The following is a 24,096-nucleotide window of genomic DNA, read 5'->3' on the forward strand; positions in this document are numbered from 1 at the left end:
CATCTCAGGCAACATGAAGCAAATTGTAAAGAAAAAATGGTAAAATTAAAGTCCAGTTGTTCTGAAAAACGACCAATTTTACATTCTTTTGTCTGAAACACAATTGGGAGAAGTGATAATTCAATCTAGAATTTTCCATTTCTCCCCTTAGATTAACAATTCAGAATTTAACAACCATCCTGCCTGCATCCTGACTGGCATATTCATTCATCACACTTGTGCTCTGACCTATAGTTGCTTAGAGTCTGACAACATCACACTTTTAAAATTTTTCATCTTTGATTTTACATCTGTCCGTTGTGACTCCTCCCTATCTCTAATTTCCTCCAACATCACAACCCTCCTAGATCTCTATACTTCTCCAATTCTAGCCTCATATGCTTCTCCCATTTTGACTGCGACACCATTGGTGGCAATGCCTTCGGCTGCCAAGACCCCAACCTTTCAAATTCTCTCACCGACCCTCTCCATCTCACCTTCCTCCTTCAACACACCTCATTGTTAAGCATATCTCTGCAAATATCTCATGTAACCAGTGTCAGTGTTTGGTTGATAACTGAATTGTGGACAATTATCAATGCGATTTTATGGAATTCACCATGACATTATCTTGAAGTTTAGTTTGAGTGATCTCAGGGATGGAGCTGCTTGCTCAGGAATGATGTCAATTTGTTTTTGACAAATGCCTTTCTTCTTGATCACTTCTGCTTTGTTGTATTGCAGGGGTTCATCATGAGCTAATTTTTTTCTCAAAGATGTACAGCCAGACTGTCAAGCCAGAAACTCAGCAAATGTTCTGGGGACCCAGATTCAAATCCTGCCATGGCAGAAGTTGGAAACTGAATTCAATAAAAATCTGGAATTAAACAGTCTAATAATTAAACGTGAAACCATTGTTGATTGTTGGGAATAACCCATCTGGTTCACTAATGTCCTTTAGGAAAGGAAATCTTTCATTCTTATCTGCTCTGGCCTACACGTGACTTCAGACCCCCAGCAATGTGGTTGACTTCTAACTACCTTCTGGGTAATTAGGCAACAAATGCTGGCCGAGCCAGAAACACCCACATCCCATGAGTGAATTTTAAACAAAAAAAACCAGTGCAGAAAAAGATCAGGGAAGGAGCCTGCATCCTAAAGGGGCACCTTCCAGTGCTCCTTGACACACTGAGCTCAAAGCCATATGCAGCCATCTCTACCCTGCTCTGTGAGGTTATAACCCTTCAAGGTTATAACCCTATCTCTTCACAGTGAGTCTGCCCCTCACTGGGAGACTGCTTCAGGTGGTCAACCGGGAGTGGAATCATGCTGCTCCAAATGAATGCCTATTCACTTCCCAAAATTTTAGACAAAAAAATCAACATACTTGAATTTGTATTGCACCCAAGGTGGTCTGCAGGAATGTTAACTATATTTGGAAACTTGCTGAAAATGTGTTGCTGAAAAAGCACAGCAGGTCAGGCAGCATCCAAGGAGCAGGAGAATCGATGTTTCGGGCATGAGACCTTCTTCAGGAATGAGCCCTTCTTAATTCCTGAAGGGCTCATGCCCGAAACGTCGATTCTCCTGCTCCTTGGATGCTGCCTGACCTGCTGCGATTTTCCAGCAACACATTTTCAGCTCTGATCTCCAGCATCTGTAGTCCTTACTTTCTCCTCGTATATTTGGAAACTTGTTATGTATACTGCTACATTACTGAAATAAATACACTTCAAAACTATTCACTTTCTTTAAATCTGGTTGTTGTGAAAGGCTTTCTCCAAATACAATCTTTGTTTTTGATCCTGAATAAGTTAGGGAGATAGGATGCTAGGAGGTCTTGGAGAAATTTGAAAAGACAGGAAACATCCAGTGAACTGAGCATTCACAGTCCACAGTATAAAAATGGTGTGAGACTTTTCAAAGTTTATACCTTGGCTCCTGACTATCACACAAAGAATTTTGTTGTATGCATTGAACATTTTTCGTATCATGTCTTCCCTGACTTTATTGTGTGCATTGAGAGACAGCAAATTGTTAGGTTGTAAATGATTCCATTAATCAAATGCTTTTAAAGCTTAATTTTTAAATTAATTAATTATGTTGATGTTGAATTCCAGTTATTGGATATAATGCATCCATTCTTAACACTGAGTCTGAAATTTGAAAAAAAAAAGGGTGTTAGTTGAGTAATTCAGTTTATCAATATGAGTGAGCTCTGTGAATTGCTTACTTTTAAAAAAACAATTAAGCTTCTTTAAATATATGGAATGAACTGCCAGAAGTGGTTGAGGCAGGTACATCAACAACATTTAAAAGGTATTTGGACAAATACATGGATAGGAAAACATGAGAAGGATATGGACCAAGTGGGGGTCCATATGTGGTTAAATGGGGTTAATGTGGACAGACATTTTGGTTGGCATGGACCAGTTTGGGCCAAAGGGCCTGTCTCCATGCTGTAGGACTCTGACTCTATAACCAACTCCCAACACACAGACAGAACTCAACAGGATATCAGTAAAAATCCTCTGACACACTACACCTCCCAGATAATGACACCTCGCCTTCTCATATTCAGGAATGAGCCAGCAGCAAAACTCAGTCTGGAAATCTGAGGGAAATGCTTTCGATAAACACACTCAATATCCAACAAACAGCTCCAGTCAAACAGTTCAGCACAAAGCACCGAGTAAACAGCTCTCTCAGCTGGATCTTCTCACACAGTATAAGGGACATCTCCACCCCTGATTGCCCACAGGATAGTCAGACTGCCTGAAGATTGGTGTGGATATTATGGGATACAATTTATATAAAAGCTGCTCCTTCACTCACCATCTCCTCACTTGGTTTTCAGTCCCTATAGGAAGTGAACCAGCTCTGGAAGAGGAAGAGGAGACAATGGGCAGAGTGGGTGGACTCTCTGATTGACGTCTCTCACAGTCAATCCAAATATTTCTGGAGCAACATGAGTTTCCTGAAACTTGAGAAACTGACCGGGGAAATGGAGGTGACTTTGAGCAGCAGATCAGGTGGGGATTTAAACTTGTCACTGTCCCATCTGAATAAAATCTCACTTATTGCAGCTGCCGTCTCAGTTTCTCTGGCAAACGTTTGACAGAGATTTCTAGGGCGGGAAGAACATTCTTCATCGTCGGAGGCTTTCAGACTGACAGTATCACTGTGGGATGTGAATGTGTTTGACAGCAGATCAGAAGAGGAAGACCACAGCAGCCAAGGCAGTGAAACGAGAAGCACTTAATATGCTCTACATACGCTCCTGACTCTCAAAGTGCATCCTTTGTATAATAAAGTCATAGAGATGTATAAGCACAAGAAAAAATACAGACCCTTCGGTCCAACTCTTCCACACGCACCAGATATCTTAAATTAATGTACCCCCATTTGCCAGCAGTTGGCCCATATCCCTCTGAACCCTTGTTGTACCAGCTTTGTACGAAAAATTTTCCCCATAAATCCCATTTAAATCTTTCCTTTCTCACCTTAAACCTATGCCCTCTACTTTTAGACTGCCCTACCTTTGGCTATTCATCCTATCCATGCCCCTCATGATTTTATAAACTTCTGTCAGATCACCCCTCAGCCTCCAACGCTCCAGTGAAAATAGTCCCAGCCTATTCAGCCTCTCCCTGTCACTGAAACCGTCCAATCCTGGCAACATCCTTGTAAAATATTTTTTGAACTCTTTCAAGTTTAACCACAGCATTCCTATTGCAGAGAGGCCAGATTCAAATGCAGTATTTCAAAAGTTGCCTAACCACTATCCTATACAGCTGCAACATAACCTCTCAACTCCAACACTCAATGTACTGACCAAAGGTAAGCATACCAAACGCCTTCTCCACCATCCTGTCCACTTTCAAAATACTATGGACCTGCACCTCAAGGTCTTTTTGTTTGACCACACTCCCCAGGATCTTAACATTGAGTGAATAAGTCCTGCCCTGCTTTGCCCTATCAAAAAGCAGCACCTCACATTTATCTAAATTATGCTTAATCTGCAACTCCTCAGCCCATCTGATCAAGGTCCCATTGTACTCTGCGGTAATCTTTTTCATGGTCCACTATACCACCAATTTCAATGTTATCAAGTATTTAATACAATGACAGTTCCATGGAAGGGAAGCTATTTAAGTGTGATGTGTGTGATCAAGCATTCATATTGTTATCAATACTTGTGAATCATGAACACATTCACACTAGGGAAAAACCATTCAAGTGTGAAATATGTAACAGGAGGTGCTGGGTATTTGGTTCGGGGGGGCTGGGGCGTGCGCCAAGACCTGGGAGGAGCGGATCAGGAAGATGAGACAGAAACTAGGCAGATGGGGGCAACGGTCGCTCTCCATCGCGGGAAAAAACCTGGTCATCAGGTGTGAGGTACTCTCAGTATTGCTATATGTGGCACAGGTCTGGCCTATCCCCAGGACCTGTGCCGCCGCAGTCACCCGGGCCATCTTCCAATTCATTTGGAGATCAAAGATGGACCGGGTCCGAAGAGACTCTATGTACAAAGACCGGTGCAATGGGGGAAAAAACACACTCAATGCCACCCTCACCCTGATGGCCAGCTTTGTGTGTTGCTGCATCAAGCTGTGCGTGGATCCCCGGTACGCAAACACCAAGTGTCACTACGTACTGAGGTTCTACCTGTCCCCGGTGTTGCGAAGGATGGGCCTGGCCTCGCTGCCGCGGAACGCTCCGAGTAGTTGGACCGTTCCGTATCACCTGTCCTTCGTGGAGAAATTTATGAGGAAAAACATCTTTGACCACAAGTCCATCAGGAAGTGGTCAGCACGTAGCGTCCTTGAGACCCTTCGGGAAAAGGAGAGGGCGGATCCTGTCGAGCGGTTCCCTGAGCAGACTGTCAAAGCCATTTGGCAGAATGCCTCATCGCCAGAACTTTCCAACAAGCACCAAGACGTGGCTTGGCTGGTGGTGAGAAGGGCTCTGCCTGTGAGATCCTTTATGCACGCCCGGACTCTCTGCCGCACCGCACGCTGCCCTCGAAGTGGCTGCGGGGGGGACGAGACTGTCACACACCTCCTTCTGGAATGTGCCTATGCAGAGGAAGTCTGGAGAGGAATGCAGTGGTGCTTGTCGAGGTTCGTCCCGAGCAGCGCCGTGACGCGGGACTCCGTGCTCTACGGCCTGTTCCCCGGGACTCACACCGAGACGAACATTAACTGCGCCTGGAGGATCATCAACTCGGTGAAGGACGCTCTCTGGGCGGTCCGAAACCTGTTGATCTTCCAGCTGAAGGAGTTGACCCCGACCGAGTGTTGCAGACTGGCACATTCCAAGGTCCAAGACTACGTGTTGAGGGACGCGCTGAAGCTTGGGGCAGCTGCCGCCAAGGCGCGGTGGGGAAAGACCACTGTGTAAGATCGGCCTGCCGAAAGAAGAACAGGGGGCCCATACAGACGTTTTTTTGGGCTCTGCTGATGCCTCAGCCAAATATATGTATATATACAAGATTGAAAAAATGCACAGGATTGTAAAGGACAAGAATAAAGTCGAATCTGTGTTTGTAAATATGGACATATGTATGGCATGATCCAATGTACAGACCATCAAATCATTTATGAATAAAGTATATTTTTGAAATAAAAAAAATGTAACAGGAGCTTCATAGAATCATCAAATCTGATCAGACATTAGTCAAAGATGTGATGCTGAAAAAGCACAGCCAGTCAGGCAGCATCCAAGGGGCAGAAGAATCAATGTTTCAGCCATAAGCCTTTCATCAGGAAGCCAGTCTCTGTGGCTCAATTGATTAGCACGTTTGGATGTTAACCAAAAAGCTGATCAAGCACTAGCCCATTCACATGCGATGTATAAAACAAATCCTTCTCCAGCTCATTGAAGTTCTTCTGCATCAGAGGACCATTTAAATGTGTGAGACAAGACTCTCACACTCCCTACAACACTCACAAATTACCAAATTATTCACACTGTGGAGAAACCATTCACCTCTCATGTAATTTCACATAGTCAGCATATCTCTTGACACACATACAGAGGAAAGGAAAATGTCTGTGATGGAGATGGTGTGGGGTTAGGAACTCAGCAGGAGATTGAAGAGGATGACACTGACCAGTTGTTATTGGAAATAAGAGGGGAGAGAGCAATTGAGAGGAACTTAAGGAATATAGAAACTGGAGTAATCCCTTGAGTCTATTACACCATTCATTAACTTTTCAATGACTCTGTTGGTTTTCAGGAGAAGTTGTGGCTTATCTTTTCTCTTCAGGATAGCCCTGAAGTAATGACCAGTTTTGACAGAGAAAGGCAAATGCACTCATGCTTAATGTGACCCAGTTCATGTTACACTCCTCGAAAATTCATTTCATGTTTTGGGAATAATCTTGACTCATGTACAAATGATTTGTCATTCTAACTGATCTAAAGTTTGGTGCAGTGATTATTGTGTTGTTATTTGTTCTGTTTCATCAGTTTTCTGTAGATTTGTAACTCACAATGAATTCAATTTTCAGCTTAGCCCCAACTTCCTGATTTATCAGAATGCTGTGTTCCTGAGCACTCAGGAACCCACAGAAATACTCAGGATCCCACAGTAAGGGTCAGGTGTACAGTATATTGGTCAATGTCACCGTGGGCTGGGATACTTTATGTCTTCTGCAGTTTCCTTCCACTCGGAGTGGTGTATGAGACAACTATGGCCTGTGCTTGTGGCCAAGAACAGGTCACCAGCCAGTCACCAGTGCATACAGGACAACATCAAGCATGACCAATAAGGAGATTCTCTCACTCTCAATACTTACTGTAGGTGTATTAGAAGGATTTACAGGTTGATCCTAAATTGTTTAACAAAACTATGAACATAATCCGTGGCTGTCAAGTCCTGAGTTGGGACTTGAATCTGGAGCTCTGACTCAAAGGACCTTACCAGCTGTACTACACAACCTCCTACTTTCTGCATAATTTCCTGTTAACAGGAAACATAGTGCCCTAAAAAAAACCCCCAAAACCTCCATTCATATTTCATCTTTCACAACTTCATGGCATCTAAAAACACTTTACAGTGACTTAAGTGTTTTTTGAAGTGCATTAAAACACTGATTAGGCCAGAGTTACTAGAGGGGCATGCCAACTGCTAACGAATTGTAAAGTTGTCTTTGCAATTAATCAAAAAAAAAGAAAGCTGAAGTAGTGATACGTTCTTTTTATTTCCACTGAGGTCCTTACACCCTTGATGCAACTGCAACCTGCCAACTTTTGTGAACAAGCAAAATTTATTAAGCGCAGTACAATACAAGCTTTGGAGAAACCCTGAACACTCTTCACCATGCTTGCAAAGCGTGTCCAGGGAAGCTCCCTGAACAAAGGAAACAGTCCTTTCTTTATACAAAATATTTACATCACAATAATACCCACGAGACAACCCCCAGCCATTCCCCTCAGTCACATGCCACTCAAGACCAATGCATTGACCACACCACCACCAGAAACAATGTAATGCAAATCATTCCTTAATGGTCAAATCTGTTGCAAAGGGTGCTGGTATTTGTAACTATAAGGGAGTAGTCAAATTCCAACTGCAATGTTCTTATTGATTTCTGAATAGGGGATGAAAATGTAAATAGTTCCGAATAGCAAGGAAATGGCCATGTAAATAGCTCTGGATAATAGGAGATGATAATGTAATTTCTTACAATCTGTCTGCTAGGCATCTCACCCTAGCCTCAGGAAATCCAATTTCCTGTAGGTCAGCAGAACAAGCTAACTCCTTAATGTCACATTCCATCCTTTTATCATTCCATGATAACCACCTAGACGGCATTACCACCTTCTTTATCAGAATCTTACTGCCAGTACTTAAGCAAGTTATTGAAACACAACATGCAATGATTATAACAACAAAAATTACTAGTCCATGCAGTATTTCGAATCTGCAGGAAAAAGTTCTTAAATCCACAGTCCTTCGTGACAACTCCACCCCCTCCAAGTCCAATAGAAATGAGCCAGTTATCCAAAATCTTCTTCAGTAAAGTCCAACCTGAAAACAAAACATATCACTCCACGGAGAAATCTGAATTCTTGGATAAGGGCAGTTAAAAACTTTACAAAACTGACGAGACTGCCATCCTTGCAGGGGTGCTTCAAATGGAGGATACCAGTGCATCGGAGTGTTAAGTGCAGCAGCTGCAACTGCAGGGTAGGTGAATGTAGCATTCTTTGCTGCTTCTGCTCTCGCTTTGCTGTCAAATGTAACAAAATCAACTGTCTCTTTTGATGATAGTTTGATCAGTGAACCTTCCATATCCCATAGATGATAGAGAGGTAAAGCTCACATGGTTTAACGTCCATAGGAAGGCCATTGACAAAACACATACAGACCTCCTTTTCCCTATTGTTAGCTTCTTCACTTTTTGTGCTCATGACTGGGGAGCTGATTGAAATCAGTTAGAACAAATTGTTGAGGGGTGGGCGGTGGTCCGAAGTCATGCTTTACCTGTGAATGGAGAAACTCTAGAGATGAAAGTATCTTTGCATTTCCTCTTTCATTCATTCTTTGCCAAGGTGGGCATCAGTATATATCACTAAATTTGTCTGCCTATTTCAACATTCTCAGTTGTCTTGAAGTCTGCTACTCTGTTCACTCTTTATGACATTATCAAGTTTTGTACAATCCATAAACTTCTAAATTGTACTGTCAAAACAATCAAGTCATTTATAAACAACAATGATCCTAAAAAGCAAACCCTCAGGGAACCCCATTCAGGTAATTCAAAAATTATTTTCCTTTGGCAAATTAATACTTGGCTAATGTGAAAGCTGTCAGGAAAAGTATTTCAAAAATCTGGAACAGCAAGAAAACAACAAAATGTTTCCTGTGCTTTAACCATTGAAGAGGCAGTTTCAAATCTCAAATATTCATGGGAAACAAATGCAGAGTATATTTTAATATGTTCTCCAAATGAAACATCCCAAATAAAACAGTTGGACGTAAAGTGGTTACAGACCAGTAACTGTACAACTTTGGTAGAGATCAACATTCTTGAATTTGCAATATGAAAAGGGCCAATGAAGTCTTAACAATAATTGACAGAACTGAAACAGCTCAGCCTCAAGTTCTAATATTCTCTAAAATCTTAAAAACATCAAAATTAAAATGCACTCGCCTTTTTGTGAACACTCTGCATTAAAAACACAGCAGCAAAGATATTATAATACAATACTCTCTTCTGGCTAAAGCACGACAACTGAATTTTTTTTTTAAACAGGCACTGTAGATTTTAAAACAAATCAGGGGCTCAAGGTCCTCAATCAATTTGTTTTAAGGTTACAAGTTTGATAATTTTAAAAAAGGACATAATGTTCTACAATTTCAATGTAAAAACAAGATCTGCCCTATTAAATAGCCCACAAAACACACTGAATTGAGATCCTGATTCAAACAGTAATTTGAAAGGGTATTCTGAACCAGTATTTTAACAAACCAAAATATTTGGGGCGGCACGGTGGCTCAGTGGTTAGCCCTGCTGCCTCACAGCACCAGGGACACAGGTTCAATTCCTGCCTCAGGCAACTGTCTGTGTGGAGTTTGCACATTCTCCCTGTGTCTGTGTGGGTTTCCTCCCACATTCCAAAGATAGGCAGGTTAGGTGAACTGGCCATGCTAAATTGCCCATCGTGTTTGGTGCAGTGGGAAATGGGTCTAGGTGGGTTGCTGTTCGGAGGGTTGGTATGGACTTGTTGGTCTGAACGGCCTGTTTCCACATTGTATCTATTCTAACACTTTCAGTATGGCATAATTTACTTTGAAACTTCCTTTGTCGAGTATTAGTACAACCTTAATGTCAGGCACCTCTCATTTTTTTTTTTGCATCCTCACTATGAAATTACACTTATAAAAAGATAAGAAAACCGTCTCAGCGGACCAAACGGCGCCGCAGTCAATGCTACTCCTTCCCCCAGAGGAAAGGCTCACCGAGTTGAGCCCTCAGCCCAGAAACAGAGTCCCACAGCAAACACCCAGACAAAGCCTCCCCAGCAGTCAATGTACTTCACTGCTGGGATCCGAGCGGACTAGCTCTGCTTTCTCCCCCTTTTCCTGGTGATGCCATGTTGTCCTAAACGTACATCTAAGGAGAGGTGTGGGCAATCAGGTGATAACATTAAGTACCACCAAACTTTGTTTAGATGTTTTTCTTTGAAGTTATTTAATGCTCCAGAGCTTCAAACCTCACCACTAGAGGATTTTAACCCCCTTTTACTGAGGGGACTTTAACTCCCTTTTTCCCAGTAATGCATGATTCTGAAAGCAAGCTCATCGACGTGCAAGTGCATAAGTTACCTCAGAGATTCTGTCACTACAGAGTCGTAGGGGGACGAGGGGTCAACTAAGTGGTAGATTCAGGAGAGAAATCAAGATAAATCTTATCTCGTGGGCCCATCCATCTCATGCAACCGGCACTTACACAATTACTTACTCAGTCCACCTGGAAGCTCCGTGTACTTTGTAATCCCACTGTTGCCACCAAATATTAAGTTTTTATCCCCCCCTGAAATCCTTACACACTTGATAAAACTGCAACATGGTAACTTCTGTGAACAAGCAAAATTTATTAACCACAATACAATACAAGCTTTGGAGAAACCCTGAACACTCTTTGCCATGCTTGCAAGGAATGTCCAGGGAAGCTCTCTAGACAAAGGAAATGGTCCTTCCTTTACACAAAAGCTTTACATCACAGTGTAGATGAACAGATCTCAGTGTCCAGGTGCATAAATCCCTGAAAGTTGCCACCCAGGTTGAAAGGGTTGTTAAGGTATATGGGGCATTGGTATTTATTGATAGGGGAATTGAGTTTTGATGTCATGCTTCAGCTGTACAAGACACTGGTAAGGCCGTACCTGGAGTATTGCATACAATTCTGGTCACTGCGTTAATAATGCCCACGAGAAAACCCCCAAGCCATCCCCCTCACAGTCACATGCCACTCAAGACAATGCATTGACCACATCACCTCCAGAAACAATGTAATGCAAATCATCCCTTAATGGTCAGATTTGTTGCCAATTTTTTTTTGTAACTATAGGGGAGTAGTCAAATTCCAACTGTAATGTTCTTATTGATTTCTGAATAGGGGATGAAAATGTAAACATCTCTGAATGGCAAGGAAATGGCCATGTAAATGGCTCTGGTTAATAGGAGATGATAGATTGTAAGAAATTACATTATCTGTAAGACAGAGGCATTCCACCCTAGCCTCGGGACATCCAATTTCCTGCAGATCAGCAGAGGAAAGTTGATTCTTTATTTTTACAATAGGAGTAATATTTCTCTGGGATTGAGTCTCTGCATCAGATTGGAAAGCAGTGAAAATTTGTTTTCAATATATAGATAGTTTATTTACTTCTTTTGTACAATAAACTTATATTCTGTTGTAAACGAACATATATCGTCAATATTCACATTGGAAAAGGGCAGTGAGAGTGAGAATACAGAGATACAGACTGCTAGATTAGATGGGATTGTGGTTGACAAAAAGGAGGTTTTAGCAATTTTGCAAGATCGGAAAATAGATAAGACCCCTGGGCCAGGTGGGATTTATCTTCGGATTCTCTGGGATGCCAAGGAGGAGATGGCAGAGACTTTGGCTTTGATCTTTAAGATATCATTTCAACAGAAGTAGTGCTAGAAGACTGGAGGATAGCAAACGTTGTTCCCTTGTTCAAGAAAGGGGTTTGGGGCAACCCTGGTAATTAAGGCCAGTGACCCTTACTTCAGTTCTGGGGTAAGGTGTTGGAAAGGTTATAAGGAGATAGGATTTATAATCATCTGGAAAATAATAATTTGATTAGGGATAGTCAACACAATTTTATGAATGGTAGGTCATGCCTAACTAACCTTATTGAGTTCTTCAAGAACGGGAGTATACAGGCAGATGTAAAGCTGCTAATGTGGTGTATGTGGACTTCAGTAAGGCATTTGAAAAGATTCCACACAGTAGGCTATTGCACAAAATACAGAGGCATGGGATTGAGGGTGATTTAGCAAATTCGATCAGAAATTGGCTAGCTGAAAGAAGACAGAGGGTTGTTGTTGATGGGAAATGTTCATCCTGGAGCTCCGTTACCAGCAGTGTGCCACAAGGATCTGTTTTGGGGCCGCTGCTGTTTGTCATTTTTATAACTGAGCTTAATGTGGGTGGAAAAGAATGGGTTAGTAAAGGTGCGGAAGACACTAGGTAGACAGTTGTGGATAGTGCCAAAGGATGTTGTGGGTTACAGAGGGACATAGATAAGATGCAGAGCTGGGCAGGGAAGTGGCAAATGGAACTTAATGTGGAAAAAAGTGGGAGTAGTTCACTTCAGAAGAAATAACAAGAATGCAGAGTACTGGGCTAATGGTAAAATTCTTGGCAGTGTAGATGAACAGATCTCAGTGTCCAGGTGCATAAATCCCTGAAAGTTGCCACCCAGGTTGAAAGGGTTGTTAAGGTATATGGGGCATTGGTATTTATTGATAGGGGAATTGAGTTTTGATGTCATGCTTCAGCTGTACAAGACACTGGTAAGGCCTTACCTGGAGTATTGCATACAATTCTGGTCACTGCGTTATAGAAGATGTGGAAGCTTTGAAAGGGTTCAGAGGAGATTTACTAGGAATTTGCCTGGTATGGAAGGAAGGTCTTATGAGGAAAGGCTGTGGGAACGGAGGATGTTTTCGTTGGAGAGAAGATGATTGAGAGGTGACTTAATCAAATGCAAAAGATATTCAGAGGGTTAGATAGGGTGGACAGTGAGAGCCTTTTTCCTCAGATGGTGAAGGCTAGCATGAGGGGACATTGCTTTAAATTGAGGGGTGATAGTTTAGGACAGATATCAGGAGTAGTTTCTTTACTCATAGTAGAGGCATGGAACACCCTGCCTGCAACAGTAGTAGACTCGCCGACGTGAAGGGCATTTAAATGGTCATTGGACGTACATATGGATAACAATGGAATGGTGTAGGTTAGATGGGCATCAGAATCAATTTCACAGGCCGGTGCAATATCAAGGGCTGAAGGGCCTGTACTGTGCTGTAACATTCTACGTTCTAACATCTACAGCCTCAACAGAACATGCTTCAGTTACTAAACATCACATTAACTCACTGATAAAAATTAAACAGGATCATAAGAACATAAGAACTAGGAGCAGAAGCAGGCTATTCAGTCTCTTGCTCCTGCTCTGCCATCGAATATGACCTTGGCTGATCACAACTTCACTTTCCTGCCTACTCTCCACAACCTTCAACCCATTACTCATGAAATATGTTGATTTCCTCAATGTCTGGAACCACCGCAGTCTGGGGCCATAAATTTCAGAGATTCACATCCTCATCTAGATTTTAGATCTGCTACCTCTTATTCTAAAATTATGACCTCTTGTTCTTGATAATAGATTGCCCTTTTATTCTTCCAACCAAAATAGATGACCTCACATTTATCCAGGTTAAACTTAATCTGCCAGACTTTAGCCCATTCACCTAACCTATCCCTATCAACTTGTAGATTTCTTATTTCTTCATTGCAACTGACTTTCCCTTATATTTTATTGTCATCTGGAAATCTGGCTGCCTTCTACACCTGCATCCCAGTTATTAATATAGATTGTAAATATTTGGGGCCCAAGAACAGAAGCATTCCGCTATTTACAACTCGCCAACCGAAAAAAGACCCATTTATCCTGAAGGCTTTCTGTTGGTTAGCCAAGTTAATATATTACCCCCAACTCCATGTGATCTTACCTTGCGTTAACCTTTTGTGTAGCACCTTATCAAATGCCTTCTGGAAGTCTAGATACATAACAGCTATCAGACCCCGCCATGATCAACTTTACTCATTACATTGTCAAAGAATTCTAGCAAATCCGTCAAATGTCTTTTCGCCTTCATAAAACCATGCTGACTGTGACATATTTTGACTCACCAAATGTTCTATTTAATTTCCTCAATGATGGATTCCAACGATTTCCCAATGACAGATGTTAAACTAACTGATCTGTAGTTTCTGATTTTCTGCCACCCTCCCTTTTTGAATAAGTTCATTATATTAGCATTCTTCCAATCCACAGGAATCTTCTCTGCATCCATGATATTTTAGAATATTATAACCAATGCATCCACTGTCTCTGTTGCCACTTCCTTTAAGACCCTGGGATGTAGGTCATCAGACCTGGGGACATGTCTGTCTTTAATCCCAATAGTTTGTACAGGACTTTCTCCCAAGCGATGATGATTGTTTTTAAGTCCCTCATGTTTTTAACTTCTGCATTACTTTTAACCATTAGAATGGTTTCAGTGTGCTCCATCATGAAAACTGAAGCAAAATACTGATTTAACATTTCTGCCATATGTGTTCCCCACTATTAACTACCATTAGGTCCATTCCCCCCACAACCCACCATCCACTCCCAGCACTTTCCCTTGCCATTGCAAGAAGCATAAAACCTGCACCCACCTCTATCAAAGGCCCCAAAGAAACCTTCCACATCTGGCAGAAATTTTCCTGCACCTCCATACATCATCTACTGTGTCCATTCCTCTCAATGTGGTCGCCTCTACATTGAGGTAAAAACAAGGACTGCAGATGCTGGAAACCAGATTCTAGATTAGAATGTTGCTGGAAAAGCACAGCAGGTCAGGCAGCATCAGAGGAGCAGGAAAATTGACGTTTCAGGCAAAAGCCCTTCATTAGGAATATAGGCAGAGTACCTGCAGGGTGGAGAGATAAATGAGAGGAGGGTGGGGGTGGGGAGAAAGTTCATAGAGTACAATAGGTGAATGAGGTGGGGATGAAGGTGATAGGTCAGAGAGGAGGGTGAAGTGGATAGGTGGAAAGGAAGATAGGCAGGTAGGACAAGTCATGGGGACAGTGCTGAGCTGGAGATGATGGTTTGGTGATGGGGTCATGGTCAAGGGGGCGGTAGGAGGAGGTGTCTTCGAATTGGCGTCTGGCTTCAGCGGTGTAGAAGTCAGTGTGCCAGACCGCCACTGCACCCCCTTTATCCGCTGCCGTGATGGGGAGGTCAGGATTGGAACAGAGGGGGTGGAGGGCTGCATGTTGTGAGGGTGAGAGGTTGGAGTGGGGGAGGGCGGTAGACAGGTTGAGGCTGTTAATGTCCCGGCAGCAATTGGAAATGAAGAGGTTGAGGGCGGGTAATAGGCCAGCACAGGGTGTCCAGGTGGATGGAGTGTGTTGGAGGCGGGCAAAGGGGTCCTGGGAAGGTGGGCAGGAGTCCTGATTGTAAAAGTAAGCTCGGAGGCGGAGACAGCAGAAGGAGTGTCCGAATTCACAGCATGTATTAAATTCATTGATGCGTGGGCTGAGGGGGATGAAGGTGAGTCCTTTTCTGAGGACTGATCGTTTGTCCTCAGTGAGGGGGAGGTCTTGAGGGATGATGAAAACTCGGCAGGACTGGGAGCTGGAATCTGGTGTACGTGTGGAACTGGGAGTGGGGGTGGAGCCTGTAACTGGAGTGGGTGTGGCGGGGGTGTGGGGGGAATGAGGGTGGAGTCATGAGCAGGAGTGGTATTCCCCTCAGGGTTCTGGGGCGCGGGGATGGTGACAGTGGGATCTGCAGGGTGCGTGTCAGCAGAATGCAGGTGAGTGGCGTTGGTGGGGGCGGAAGTAGTGGCAAACACGGCCGTTGGGGGGGGGCGGGGCTGGGGGGGGGTTCAGAGAAGCGCAAGTCACTCAGGAGAGACAGAACACCAACTTGCGGACCGTTTTGCAGAACATCTCTGGGACACATGCACTGAACATCCCACCACCCCATGGTTGAACACTTCAACTCCCCCTCCCACTCCAAAGACATGCAAGTCCTGGGCTTCCTCCACTGCCAGATTCCAGCCACTCGATGCCTGGAAGAAGAATGCCTCACCTTCTGCTTTGGGACCCAGCAACCACACGGGATCAGTGTTATTCACCAGCTTCCTCATCTCCCCTGCCCCAACCTTATCCCAGATCCAACCCTCCAACTCAGCATTGCCTTCTTGAACTATCCTACCTGTCCACTTCTTTCCCAACTATCTGCTCCATCCTTCGCTCTAATCCTATCACCATTACCACCCACTTCCATCTACCTATCGCATTTCCAGCTACCTTTCCCCCAGCCCCAACCACCCCCCCCCACTTATCTCTCAACCCCCTTGGGTCTCGACCACATTTCTGATGAAGAGCTTATGCTCAAAACGTCAAATCTCCTACTCCTTGGTTGCTGCCTGACTGGCTGTGCTTTTCCAGCACCACACTTTCTGACTCTTCCTCTAAGGGACCAACATTCATTTTGGCTACTCTCTTCCTTTTCATGTGCTAACAGAAGGCTTTGCCCTCAGTTTTTGTTTTTTGTGTAAGTTTTCTTTCATACTGTGCCTTTGCTCTTCTCATTTCATTTTTCACACCCACAAGCACTTCCATCTGAAAGGACAAGGGCAGCAGATATATGAGAACACCACAGCCTTAAAGTTCCCCTCCAAGCCACTCACCATCCTGACTTGGAAATATATCGCCGTTTCTTCACTGTCACTGGGTCAATATCCTGGAATTCCCTCCCTAATGGCATTGTGGGTCAACCCACAGCAGGTGGACTGCAGCAGAATAAGGCAGCTCACCAGCACCTTCTCAGGTGCAACGAGGGACTGGCAATAAATACTGGCCAGCCCACATTCCACAAAATGAATAAGTTTTTTAAAATTACATTTTTAGGAACACTTTGTTATTAAACTTGTCATGCTATGTTCTCCCTTTCATCGAGGATCCTTTACAATATCATTAATTTACCCCACCTCATTAAACAATACAAAATCCAAAATAGCTGGACCCCTGGTTCTCCAACATAATGCTCCAAAAAATAAATCTCCAATACACGCTATGAATTCACCAAACAGGCTACCCTTGCCAATTTGATTAATCTAGACAACATGCATATTAAAATCATTTACGATGATTGTTTTACATTTCTCACAAGCCTTCAGTATTTCCTGGTTTATATTGTGTCCTTTTGTGAAACTATTGTTCATGGACCTGTAGACTACTCCCACCAGGGACTTATTTGTTCCTAGACTGATCCTATGGCTTGATTTCCGGTATTAAAATAATTTCTCAATACAGCATTGATCTCTTCCTTTACTAACAAATGTATACCTCCTTTTCCTTTCTCTCTATTGCTCCCTTGGATCTTCAACTACCAGTTCTGGTCTCCCTACAACTACGTTTCAGGAATTGTCACCAAATCATACCCATGTGTCTCACTTTGCACTGTGAATTCATTAATTTTATTCAGATTCAAGGTCTTTAGGTCTTGGCCTATTATTAATGATTATTTGGTGCAATATAATGTTTGCACACAGTCTGTTCAATGTTCCTCCGAAATTGCAGGCACCAAGGCTCAGTGCACAGCGATCAGTGTTGGCACACCAATCACAGGATGGACCTCCAGCCTTCCATTTTCTGGAAACAATCAGCCTCATCACTAACCTGCACTCCTAATTTTTAAATCTTCCACACAACTGAACCCTCTTACTAATATTTAGCTTATAGTCCTAGTTATGTGATTCACCAGGTCTCCATGCTGAACATGATTCAAGTGGAGCCCATCCTAACAGAACAGCTCTCTTCTTGCCCAGTCGTGGAGCCAAGGGCCATGAATTCAAATCCATTTATCCTGCACCAAACTTTGAATTACACATTTACCTCATTCATCTTACTGACATTGCGCCAAAGTGCTCTTGGCTCAGGTAGCCATCCAGAAATTATTACCTTTGCAGCTCTGCTTTGTAATTTAGCAATTGGATGCTCATATTTTGTCAGCAGAACCTTTTTCACCATTCCACCAGCCCCTGATTGGTTCTCTCCTCTGTGGATCCACTTAATTTATCCCACAATCCACCTGATGGTACTGACCCTAGCTGATAGTCCCTCTGGTGTACAATATATATTTGTCTTTTCTCCCTTTGCTTAAATGATTCCTTGTACTACTGTGCTATGGTCAGATTGCTCATCCTCCAAACAGACCCCTCACTCATCTAGACAGAGTGCAAGAAACTCCAACCTGTTGGACAAGGATAAGGACTGAGTCTCCTTAAGTGCTACCACACAATGTCCAGATGTATCTCCCCCTCTCTGATTCATCGCAGTGTCCAAAACCCAGACTCCAGCTCATCAATTCTGATTTGATTTCCACCAAGCAATCAATACTTGCTAGATATGATCATTATGAACCACAATTGGGTTCACCTGTCTTACATGTTGCAACTACAACTAATTTTCAGGCCCTGGTTCTTTATTTTACTGAATTGGATTTCAATTTGTTTCTTAATTTACTACAGATCTTTAGTTTCCGATCTGGATATATATTTTTTTCCGACTTGGCTTCAGTCTGAAAGCTATCCAGAATAGGTAGCAGATAGAAATACTCACCTTCCAATCACTTTCACTGATGTCCCTATGGCATGCTCGCTCAGTGCATATCCCAGCTCTGAGACCTTAACTCTGTCCGAGCCCCCACTAATCCATGCAAGGAGTTTGGAAAACAACATCTACCATCACATCACTGAAATCTCACCTTTTACCGAACACTCGAGTTCCATACCTTTGTAGTTTGCACTCTATGATCAAGTGTGATTACATTCAGGAACCTGACTCATCAAGTATTTCTATCCGCTGGGGTCAGTACCATCAGTTGGATCGTGGGATAAATTAAGTGGATCCACGCAAGGGAGAACCAATCAGGGGCCGGTTCCGATTCCGGCATTTCCAAACCGCAAACGGGAGGTTTTTTTGCCTTTCTTTTAAGAGAAAAAGTCTAAAGATTCCGGGTACAGTCTCTGTAGAGATCCAGAATCGTTTTGGGAAAGTCATTCATAGCTCTGTTTCCTGTGACGTAATACGCAGAGAGTCCCTCTCCCCAATGCCCGACGAGGCGCGCACTATCGATTCCAGCACCGCCCCATGTGACAGCTGCTCGAGCTCACGCGCTCTCAGGTTTGAACCCCCGGACGTTTGGCGCCAACCGCCGCTGCGTGGTTGAGAACTACAATTCCTGTCAGGTACCGCAGGATGGCTCCCCATTCTGATCTGCTGTCCCTCACTACGCAGGCGTAGGTCCCATATGCAGTATGGGTAATGTAGTTCGGAGCGGGATTGTGAGCGGTTTGGATGAGTTGAGCTGAGTCCCTGTGGGGGTTTTAAACAACCTGCGTGAAGGGGGAGCTTTCTGGGCTTGGGTCTGCAATTCAGTCATGTTTGAGGAGATGGTCTGTCCCTCCCTCCGTCAAACACAGGAAGGTACCTCCAGAGAAAATCTCTCCAACATTTTCTCACCAGATGTGAGTTTTTGCTGCAATGTCCGAGATATTTCTGGAGGTGTTGGGTTCTCACAAGAATTTGGGACAGATCTGATAAAGTTTGACCTCTATTAGAGATATTAATATCTCAGTATAAAACATTTTGACACTAATTACAGGAATATTTTTGTGAGGACAGAGTTGAAATATGTATTATTTTGTATGAAACCTGCTCTAATGGTCACTGTGATGTGGAAGTTGTGGGCACAGCTTTTATAGAAACAAAGTCTGGCGCTGGAAAAGCACAGCAGGTCAGGCAGCCTCCCAGGAGCAGGAGAATCCACGTTTCGGGCATATTCCCTTCATCAGGAATGACACTTCACCTGAAGAAGGAGTAGCACTTCCAAAGCTCCTGATTTTAAATAAACCTGGTGTGGTGTGACTTCTCTCTCTGTGGAGAGTGCAGTCTATGACCGAGCTCATGGCGAACTATTGTCGTGTATTATTCAGATTCTGTTATTTTCAATGTTGGTAAATTATTTTTGCCTTCTGTTTTTTAGGCTAATTTCTCAGGGTCCAGTATGATCGTCACATCTGGGCTCCTCGAATGGTGAGTCTGTTATTAACCAAATCGAAAATAATTACTCAAAATATTAATGAGTGTGTAGTGTCTGTCTCCTCCAGATCGGGCACCTCATTATAGAGCTGTGAACTGACGTTATTGGCAGAGCTGTTCTTTACTGCAAATAAATCATACACTCATCCTGTGGATAACACCAAGTCAGTTCTATAGGCCACTCTGTCTCCTAGAGAACAATAACCACAGGTCATCCCAGCCGCTCCCATTCTCAATGTGTACCAAAAGGTTAACCATGTGATCTTCACAAATTCCCACCATCGCCTTTCCCCTGATTCATTCTCTAACATTTCCCCTTTGGAGTGATGATTTCCTCTGAACTGATTTCCTGAACGGATACGCTTTGGTCAAGTCAGTGATTTCTTTTGACCCTCCGCCTCGTCCACGAGAATGTGTTCAAACTGATGTCACATGAACATGCTCTCTCACACTCACATGCCCTTGCACGTAAGTCTATGGGGTGAATCTGCTTTTGCAAAATTATAATTGCAGACACTTTCTACCTTGTTCAAAAAGTGCAGGCAGTCAATCCATGTAGATTAAATTAGATTCCCTACGGTGTGGAAACACGCCATCTGGCCCAACAAATCCACACCGACCCTCCGAAGAGTGACCCACCCAGACTCATTCCCCTCTCCTATATTGACCCATGACTAATGCACCTAACACTATGGGCAATTTAGCACGGCCAATTCACCAGGCCTGCACATTTTTGGACTGTAGGAGGAAACCGGAGCACCCGGAGGAAACCCATGCATGCAGGGAGAATGTACAAACTCCACACAGACAGTTGCCCGAGGGTGGAATCGAACCCGGCTCCGAGGCAGCACTGCAAACCACAGAGCCACTGTGCAGCCCACACTGTAATATTTAATAAATTCCTGCTTTGGAAATAGAACCAGTCTGGCTCAAGATTGGGATACAGACTCTAAACACACGCCTTTAATGCATTTTCTGAGCTGAGATGTCACCTTTTTTTATGAAACCTTAAGTTACCTTGAGAGTATGACTGGAAAGAGATTCTGGGATTTACATATTAGTGAATCGAAGCCTATAAGACTTTCTAAAAGATGAAAGACTTAACAGCGATCTAGGTTTCTTCAATAAATCGTTTCGGTTGCATGACACTGACACTGAGGTCTTTAACCATACATTTTGTCTTATGGTCCTGCTCCACAAACACCTGATGAAGGAGCAGCGCTCCGAAAGCTAGTACTTTTAAATAAACCTGTTGTATTATAACCTGGTGTTGCGTGATTTTTAACTTTTGAATGCTGTACACATTCGAGGACGCATCCCACACTGGTGTTTTTAGTTTTTAGCCTCTGACGATGAAAAATGCCTTTGCTACAGTAGAAATCTGTCAAACATTTATTCGGGAATCTAAGCACCTGCAATGTGAGGTTTTATTCAGATGGTACAATGACAAGTTTAAATCCCCACCTGATCTGTCAAAGTTTCGGGAAACTTATGTTGCTCCAGAAATATTTGGATTGACTGTGAGAGACGTCAATCAGAGAGCCCACCCACTCTGCCCATTGTCTCCTCTTCCTCTTCCAGAGCTGGTTCACTTCCTATAGGGACTGAAAACCAAGTGAGGAGATGGTGAGTGAAGGAGCAGCTTTTATACAAATTGTATCCCGTAATATCCACACCAATCTTCAGGCAGTCTGACTATACTGTGTGCAGTCAGTGATGGAAATGTCCCTCATCTTGTGAGAAGATCAAACTGATGCTGTTTATTTGATGCTTTGTGCTGAACTGTTTGACTGGAGCTGTGTTGGAAATTGTGTTTATTGGAAGCATTTCCTTCTGATTTCCAGGCTGAGTTTTGTTGTTGGCTTATTCCTGAATATGAAAAGGTGAAGTATCATTATCTGGGAAGTGTAGTGTGTCTGAGAATTTTTACTGATATCCTTTTGTTGAGTTTGTGTGTGAGTGTGTGTGTGTTGGGAACTGGTTATTATCCTGTGGGCTGGGAATTAATTAATTGAAGAACAAGAGGGGAGAATGGCCAGACCAGATGTCTCTCACAACCTATCCAAATTTTACTGGAGGATTTGAAGTAGTCTTCTGGATTATTGTTTGTATCTGTTCATGATAGTTTCATGTTATCTGTGAGCTGACAGCTGTTCAAACTTCACTGTTTAACAGTTACTGTCTACTTGCCTGCATGACATTCAGCAAGCGAAGACCACCCAGGACCAAACAGACCACTTGATTAGCACCCATCCAATATCTTCAACATTAATTAATTTCACACCAACGGTAGCAGCTATGTATACCAACTACAAGATGCACTGGAGCATCTCATCAAGGTTCCTTCCAAACACACAACTTCTACCAGTTATACATTTATAATTGCATTTGGGGCATGAGGATAACCAAGAAACAGTAGGCCCATTAGATTTGGGAAGTGCAACCTGGAGCCAGATGATGTTTTTGAGTTTTTTTAAAATTTATTAGCAAATTTTTTTTAACTTTACAAACATATGAAATATTTTTTTAAAAATCAATAACAAATAACAGTGTAATAAAAAGAAAAAAAGCACAAAATACATTACAACCACTAACCACTACCTACTAATCAAACCCTAACACTGTGCAAAGCAACACCAAACAAAAAAGAAAGAAACGCATTTAAAAAAAACACAAAATACAGAACAGCTATGCTTGACGCAAAGCTCCCAAACAAAGAAATGGGAGCATTGTGTATATATACCCATATTAACTCGGGAGACCCCTCCAGGCCCCAGGGCTTGACAAATTTAATCATTCTGGTTAAACAAACGCCCTAGTTAAGATAACTGACAAATCTATATCCAAATAACTCAAGTAGGGCTGCCATGTCATAAAAATTGTCTGTTGTGTGGTGCACCATATTTGTAAAAAAAAGTCCAAGGGAATGTGCTCCGTAATTAATTTCTGCCATCCCAGCAAGCCCGACGGGTTCTCGGACACCCAGTTAATCAGAATATACTTCCGTGAACAGTATGCAAGAATATTAAATAGTTTCTTCCCATGCCCGTCCAAAGATGGTAAATTCGGTAGACCTATGAGGAGAGATATCGGGTCTACTTTGACTTCCGTCCTCAATACCCTCCCTATCTGTCCCCCCCACAGTGCTCCAATAAACACGGAGCCTGTGGCATGTCCAGAAGCAATGGGTAAGAGTACCTACATTTATTTTACATTTGGGGGACACTGAAGATACCCCTTTTTTAAACTTCGCCAGACAGTCTGGTGCCAGATGAGCCCTGTGCAGAACTTTTAACTGCGTAGCGCGTGTCCTATTACAAATTGAGATCTTTCAAGTATTCTCCCATATGTTCTCCCATGTTTCAGAAGAGATCTCCACTCCCAGCTCTTGCTCCCAGACCTCACCTAACCGGTTAATATCCTGCCAGGCCCTGCCACCCAGCAGACGATAGAGGGCACTAACCGAAAGGGTGCTTGTGGAACGTAGCAACAACCTCTCTATATCGGACTTATAGGGCTTAGTGAGAAGCGTAGTCTTCTTCTAGATGAAATCCCTAACCTGCAAAAAACGGAAAAGATCTCTGCTGGGTAACCTGTGTTTGCGGCTCAGTTGCTCAAAAGACATCATAACCTCCCCCTCAAACAAATCTCCCAAATTAGAAACTCCTCTCGCTGCCCATAGTTTGAACCCTGAATCCATCATCCTTGGTCAGAACCCTGGCATGCCAACTATAGGTGTAAGTGGTGAAGTCTTGGATAAACAACCCTCACTCTGATGCATCGGCCTCCAAGCCTTGACTGAACTAATGACAATGGGGTTTGGGCAATAGTCCATTACTGTCCTCATCTTATCCATGAACAACAGGTTAATAAGAGGGCACTTTGCCTGGGAGGCCTCAATATCCAGCCATATTGAGTTTGAATTGTTACCTACCCAATTACAGACAAAGGACAGCAGGGAACTCAATTGATACCTTCTGATGTCTGGGAACTCAACTCCTCCCCCTCCATGAGGCAACTGCAATTTAGTAAGTTTGATGCCAGACAAAGGAACCAAACCACCCCATAAGCTGCCACAGCATTGACCTGGGAAACATTATAGGGAGCATACGCATGGGATAAAGCAAACGAGGAAGAACATTCATCTTAATGAGAGATATTCGGCCCAGCCATGAAATTG

General features: G+C 43.1%; 1 protein-coding gene and 1 long non-coding RNA gene across 11 annotated transcripts in view; one reads left to right on the forward strand and one right to left on the reverse strand.

Moving 5' to 3' along the window:
• Positions 1 to 1,436, forward strand: part of LOC140455680 (uncharacterized) — a 16,687-nt gene extending 15,251 nt beyond the window's left edge. For all 4 annotated transcript variants that reach the window (XR_011952946.1, XR_011952943.1, XR_011952945.1 and 1 more), the window contains one exon: positions 724 to 1,436. This is a non-coding gene — a long non-coding RNA (uncharacterized lncRNA). The remainder of the gene's footprint in view (positions 1 to 723) is intronic.
• LOC140455650 (uncharacterized) overlaps positions 1 to 18,950 on the reverse strand; it is a 24,085-nt gene extending 5,135 nt beyond the window's left edge. The window contains exons 1-2 of one of the 7 annotated variants that reach the window (XR_011952925.1): positions 18,580 to 18,950; positions 7,697 to 8,476 (exon numbers count right to left, since the gene is read on the reverse strand). The gene's annotated coding sequence lies outside the window, so the exon portion shown is untranslated. Of the gene's footprint in view, positions 1 to 2,814; positions 2,958 to 7,696; positions 8,477 to 17,774; positions 18,413 to 18,434 lie in introns of those variants that run through there. The other 6 variants (XR_011952926.1, XM_072550630.1, XM_072550626.1 and 3 more) reach the window with 6 other exon arrangements.
• Between the last annotated feature and the right edge of the window lie 5,146 nt (positions 18,951 to 24,096).

The sequence above is a fragment of the Chiloscyllium punctatum genome, chromosome 30, assembly GCF_047496795.1.
Source record: "Chiloscyllium punctatum isolate Juve2018m chromosome 30, sChiPun1.3, whole genome shotgun sequence".
Classification (NCBI taxonomy): Eukaryota; Metazoa; Chordata; class Chondrichthyes; order Orectolobiformes; family Hemiscylliidae; genus Chiloscyllium; species Chiloscyllium punctatum.